A 6,486-nucleotide genomic window follows, 5' to 3' on the forward strand; every position below is an offset into this window, starting at 1 on the left:
GTGGGCGGCCGCGGGCGGCCGGGCGCTCGCTCCTGTTGCACCTCCGCGGCGGAGTTTTCTTTGGAAAGTTGCATGTATTTTCTTCCCTTGTCTCGCTCCACCGGAAAGGGGCAGATGAGTCACCGCGGCGCGCACCGTCCCGGACTTGGAGCCGGGAAAGGGGCCGGACGCCCGCGGGAAAGGTGACTGAGCCCTTTGGGACATTCATTTGGCGCCGGGCTCGGGGCAGGGAGTTGAGGCTGGAGCGTGTGTGTGTGTGTGTGTGTGTGTGTGTGTGTGTGCGGGCTCCTCTGCTTCTCAGCCTGGGTTACCCCCTTGGGGAGGGGGGGAGACGGGGAAAGAAGGGAAGTGGGAAGCTCAGTGCTCAGCCCTCCTGCCGTGCCTGCCCGGCCTCGGGGAGGGAAGAGAGGATCTGAGATGAGCAGACGGTGTGAGGAGGTGGTGCCTGGGCCCCTGCTCCAGCTCCCCAGCGCTCCAGGCTCAGGCTCCCCTGCCGCAGAAGCCCCCAGGGACCTGCAGGGTTTCTCCAGAGCCAGGGGCAGCCCTCCCCGGGGACCTGGAGCCCTGTGATGTGCCCTTGCCCTTGACCTCTGAATCAGCTTCTCTCTTCCTGACGGACACTTTTGACCTCCTCAGCTTTTCCTTCTCCCCAGGGCTTCTCCCCGTTGCTTCCTCTTTTCTGGGGAGGCCGGAGTTGGGGGGAGAGGGAGGTTTGGCATGGTGGCGGGTACCTGCCGAGGACTTGCCCTTCTCCTGTCGCACACACCGGGCCTCCGTGGAGCAGGGACTAAGAACAGCCCCGCTGCTGCCTTGCTGCCCTGGAGCCTACGGCTGGGCATAATAGCCAGGGGACCAGGGCTCCTGGAGGCATTGCTCGGGGGATGGAGTGAGGCTCTGGGGGCTTCTGGCTGCTTCTCCTGAGGCACTTCGCCGATCTCCCCTCAGAGCCAGGCTTGGGGTGGACTCACCTGCCCAGGCCTGGGGCAACAGGCTGGCTTAGGAGGGTGGGGAAGGCAGGGACCCGGAGGTGCAGGCTGGATGGGAAGCCGGAGGAAACGACAGAGCAGCTTCTCCGAGGGAGGGAGTGGGACCGTTTGTGAGGTCAGGGGCCCTTTAGTTGGATGGGTCCCATTCCCTCATTCCTCTCTTATCTCCTCCCCCCAGGCCTGTCATGGGGCCAGGACTCTGTTGTTCCAAAAGGGCTCAGAAAACTGAAGCTTGAGTCAGCAGGATGAGTCTGAAGATAAAAATACAGCTGTGGATGAATGTGCAGCTGTGGGCATACAGGCCCCGATTTAGTGGGTGGCGGGGAGTTTTATACGGACTCTTGGAGTGCGTGGGGACCTCCCTGCCTCTCCTGGCTCTCCGAGTGACCCCGAGAGGAGGAGCTGGACAGTGATCCTTGGTGGTCCTCTCAGGTCCTTCTGGGCCCGTGGGTGGTGGAGGGATGGTGTGGATTCCCCTTTCCCAGCCTGTCCGGCCTCTGGAGAGAAAAGGCAGAGAGGCGGGGATGGCTGAGGACTCCAGAAGTGAAATTAAGCACTATTATCAGGAACATTATCGTCTAATAGCACAACATTATGGATAAAAACCCAGACTGTCGGGGAGACAGCGTTTACATCTTGGCTACTCTCTTAGCTATGGAATGTTGACAAGTTGCTTAACCTCTTCTAAGCTTCACTATCCATGGCTGCAAAGTGAGGATGAGGATGATAATAATAATAATGATAATGATAATACCTACTTGTAGCTTTATTATTTATTAGACAACAAATATAACAAATGAAAATATTTATAAATACAGTTCTATATGATATATAAAAGGTAAACATTGATAGTTCTATTAAATCACACTGAAAGCGCACTGGACTGACTGTGTGCCTGACAGGAAAGAAGTGCTCAGTAAGTGTCAGCTAGTCTGAGCCACATCCAGTTTATCCGTCACTGTCCCTGACTGCACAGTGGCCCCCAGGCTGGGGCTCCCTTCTTGGGTTATGCTGTAGACCTTGTTTCTTTGGGAGCGAGGTCTCCCGGACTTTGGGGAGTCAGTGTGACGAGGGGAGAGGCTGAGCTGCAGCACCCTGTTTCCTGGGGTTGGATCCTATTTCCCCTTTTGAAAGTTACTTCACCCCTCTGTGCTTCCTCTTCCCCCTCTCCGAATGCGGATAAGGGGACCCACCGCACAGTGTTGTGAGGATTAAATGGACGCACGCAGGTGATGCTCCGAACGCAGCCGCTGTAGGTCTAGAGAGCTGGATCAGTGCCAGCTGCTGTTATGTGGTGGCAATGAAGACAATCATTGTGGTTTACGGTCCGAGACCAGCGTTTCTTAGCAAGGGAATCACACCACCTATAACTATATGGAAGCTGTGAATGACACATCATGCGGTTGGACTTGTGGTTTGGTGCAAAGAACACACCCGGACTGGATGTCCTGGGCTCTCCCTGTCAGTATCGTGTGTGACTTGTTTCTTCATCTGTCCAGTCACCCCGTCCCCCTTCCCTCCTCAAGTGGAGATGGAAGTGAATTGCAAGGTCATAGATAATATACACTGAGTGGCCAGATGATTATGACCACCCCATCAGTACTTCATTGACACTTCCAAAAATACTGAATATTGAAAATACTCTCAAGGTTTTATTATTATTATTCGCATAACTCATTCACTTCATTGTACTGATGGGGTGGTCATAATAATCTGGCCACTCAGTGTGTATTCTGAAAGGTCAAGAGCCTCCCATGCAGGCTGGTTATTCGTTGCGATTTGTAGGGAAGCTGTGATGGGGAGGGTGTGCCCTGAATGTGGGTTCAGCTCCTCCCCTCCCCACGGGGATCCTCGCACTGCTCTCTGGTGTCCAGCCTGGCTGTCGTTGGAACAGTCGGTGGCCCTGTTTGCTGGACAGCAAGGGCCGAGGCTGGACCAGCTGGTGCCAGGCCCAGTGTCTTGAGCGCCGATGCCACTTGACTCCCAGCAGCAGCGCTGGAGTGTGGAGCTTTGTCCAGTGTGTTAAGTGTCCCTGTTCGGGGCCAGGGGCTGGTGACGGAGCCGTCTCGGGGTGGTCCCGACATCCTGCCAGAACTCCCTGTCCCATCCCCTTTTCTGCTGCACGGTGTTTGCTCTCCGTGGGAAGAGGTGCCGCTGGGCCCTGAATGACTTGCGGGGGCCTCTTGCTTCTGATGTCAGAGATGGGCCTCTCTCACCTGTTGGCCTTGTTTCTGTGTCTGTGAAGTGGAGGTGATACTATTCACCCTGCAAGGTTACGTATGGGGAGGAGTAAACGAGATAGGCACGTGTAGCAAAGTGCTGCACAGACCAGGAGCTCCGTACATGTTTGTTTCCCTCCCGTCCTTGTTAATCCCGGATACCAGACCCTCTGGGAGCTGGGATGAGACGGCAAGGCAAAGGGTCCCTTAGCCCCACAGTCCTTCGGTCACCAAAGTTCGGTCATACCGAATGCCTAGCCAGGCAGGATGCCCTCGGGAGCAGCCAGCCTGTGGCCGCAGCCCCTCTTTCCCAGTGGTCTCTGCCGTGCCCCCTGCCTCTCTAATCTCAAGTGTCCTTTGAGCTGACAAATAGTGTCCAAGCTGGCAGCATGTGGCCCATTCCTAGGGCGTGATGATATAGCTTCCCACTCCTGGCTCCAGCCATGAGGGAGAGCCGAGCACCCGGAAACCTTGCGTGTGGCCCTGCCATGAGTCCCAGGGACGCAGGTTAAATGACATCAGACTGGAACCCGGATTCAGCTTCCCCTCTGAGGCCTTCTGTTGAGCACTGCTCTTCTCATGGTCTGGGTGGGGGCTGTGCTCCCTGCTGTCTAGGAGCTGAAGGGCTAGTGGGGTGGGGGGCAGGGAAGTATTGCGAACCTTCCAGGATGACCCTGAGCTATCAGTATCCAGCCCTGAGGGCTCCCGGGAGGTTTGGGAGAAAAGGGGGGTCCTTGACAGCGTGGGTTCCAGGCAGCCCTGCAGGAGGTGTGGGACTTGAGCTGGACAGGACTCAGGTGAGAGGCCCTGGAGGGCAGGTGACTGGAAGCAAGCCCAGTGCTGATGAATATCCTCTTAGACCAGATCTGAGATCAAAACTCGCTCCTTAATTTGGGGTCTGGTTTCCTTCCTTCCTCTCTCTCTCTCTCTCTCTCCCTCCCTCCCTCCCTCCCTCTTTCTCTGTCTTTCTGTATTTTAAAATATTTTTTTATTGATTTCAGAGAGGAAGGGAGAAGAAGAGAGAGATAGAAACATTAATGCTGAGAGAGAATCATTGATCAGCTGCCTCCTGCACAGCCCCCGAATGGGGATCAAGCCTGCAACCCGGGCATGTGCCCTTGACTGGAATCAAACCCGGGACCGTTCAGTCTACAGGCCGACGTTCTGTCCACTGAGCAAAACCAGCTGGGGCAGGCCATGGTACTCTTTCCACCACACCTCACTGGGGAGGGGCCAAAGGAGAGGGGGTGGGTGTGGAAGGCCCAGGCCTCAGTGGCTGTGTCTTGCAGATATCTACCCTTTTCTGCATCGTGTTCATCTTTCTTTCTTTCATTTTTTTTTTCACCTGCTCATCCTTCAAGGCTTAGCAACACGGCCACCTCCTCTAGGAGGTCCTAGAACTGAACATGCCCCACTGGAGGGACATGGGTCTTTGCACCTGTCCCACCTCTGCTAACAGGGCTGCAGTCCATTGGCCCAGCACCTTCTCAGGGGGCTCTCACACAGTGGGGCTCAGAGACGGTTGGATGGGTAGTAGGTGAGTTTCAGTGCTCTTTGGTGTTCCTTTGGGGGAGGTTAGGTTGTACTCACTGAGGCATATTTCCTTCACAGGTGGGCAAACTAGAGCCCTTTAATCATAATCATAGTCATAATCATAACAGCGTCTTTTTTGGAGCCTGCTTGCCCCTTGCTCACCAGTGACTGTTTTTGAGAACACATTTCCATAGGATGGAGTCTGGTCTCTGGAATGGGGCTGGTCATAGACCCTAAAATATCAGGGCTGCAAGGTTCTTTGATGCCATCACATTTGAGATCCTAGAGGCGGGAGATGGCAGAGCTGGGAGCAGCACCCTGTATGACTCCCTGCTCTGCTCTGCTCATCTGCGGGTCTGCTGGACCCTCCATCCCGGCCTCATTCCCGTACACTTTCCCTCTGAGGGAGGCCAGGCTGTAGGTAGAGGACAAGGGTCATCTGTGCAGATGCGGAGAGCTGCCTGGCAAAGTTCAAGTTCACTAGGAGGGAGGCCAGTTTGAGTTTCACTTTGCAGGGGCTGTAAGAAGAAAAGAGAACAGAGCCCTGACCGATTTGGCTCAGTGGATAGAGCGTCAGCCTGCGGACTGAAGGGTCCCAGGTTCGATTCCGGACAAGGGCATGTACCTTGGTTGCGGGCACATCCCTAATAGGAGGTGTCCAGGAGCCAGCTGATTGATGTTTCTCTCTCTCTCTCATCGATATTTCTAACTCTCTATCCCTCTCCCTTCCTCTCTGTGAAAAATCAATAAAACATTTTTTTTAAAAAAAAAGAAGGAAAAGAGAACAGAGAGAGGGAACTTCCCAGGGCTTGGAGGATGTGCACAACTCCCCGTCCTCCCACATCCGCCCTCTTTCCCCACCCTGGGCGCAGGGATTTCTTGGGACCACTGCCCAGCATTGTAGGGAAGCATTTATTGTGGCCCGAGTCGAGGAAGAATTTGGTCACTAATTTCAGCCAGTTACAGAGTCCAGCTTTGGGAGGGCATAGGGAAAAGGGCACATTCTGCCCCCAGATGTCTCGGTGACTTGGCTCAGTTTCAGGTGACCGCTGACCCTTGGCACTCGGATGTACTCGAGCAGTGTGAAGGCAAGGGAAGGAGAGTTTTTTGTGGTGGTGGAGGTGGTGGTGGGTGTGAGATCGCAGAGCTGTAGAGTGGGAGAGAGCCAGAGACAGCATCTGGGCTAGTTCTCATTTTACAGGTGTGGAGGCCGAGTCCCAGAGAGGTGAAATGGCTTATCCAGGCAGCACAGCTATAAGAGTTACTGAAACTGGACCACACTGTCCTGGCTCCCAGTTCAGAGCACTTTCCAGAATTTTCAAATGGTTTGAATTTTTCATTCAACCCTTTTAATCTGTGCAACCTTGGGCACGTTCATGGATCTCTCAGTTTTCATTCTTGGGAAATAGGAATATTAAATAGTACCTACTTTGTGGGATTGTACAAATGCTATGAATTAGAGAGAGAAGGTATGTCAGCTACCCAGCACATGCCGGACACCTTCTGGACAGTTAGTAGGTATCAGCCACTGTGATGGCTTCCCCTGTGGACAGGAACCTCCCTGTCTTATAATGTTGGGATGTTTATCCGTCCTGTCTTTCTACCTGCCTCCACAGCCTCCCACAGCAGGCAGGTCTGCTGCACTGACCTCTTCTCACCTGGTGGGGCCAACACCTGGGGAGGCATTTACATTCTTGGCATTCCTCTTGCCTCTGGGGCTGGAAGAGGCGCTAGTGTGTGTGTGTGTG

The 6,486-nt window shown here is 54.4% G+C and overlaps 1 protein-coding gene across 4 annotated transcripts in view; it reads left to right on the plus strand.

The window, feature by feature from the left end:
- Positions 1 to 93: 93 nt before the first annotated feature.
- Positions 94 to 6,486, plus strand: part of SLC45A3 (solute carrier family 45 member 3) — a 19,614-nt gene continuing 13,221 nt past the window's right edge. Inside the window, exons 1-2 of one of the 4 annotated variants that reach the window (XM_015569480.1) lie at positions 94 to 182; positions 1,165 to 1,418. The gene's annotated coding sequence lies outside the window, so the exon portion shown is untranslated. Of the gene's footprint in view, positions 183 to 1,154; positions 1,419 to 4,355; positions 4,743 to 6,486 lie in introns of those variants that run through there. The other 3 variants (XM_015569485.1, XM_015569484.1, XM_015569476.1) reach the window with 3 other exon arrangements.

This window comes from Myotis davidii, unplaced genomic scaffold (genome assembly GCF_000327345.1).
Source record: "Myotis davidii unplaced genomic scaffold, ASM32734v1 scaffold710, whole genome shotgun sequence".
NCBI lineage: Eukaryota > Metazoa > Chordata > Mammalia > Chiroptera > Vespertilionidae > Myotis > Myotis davidii.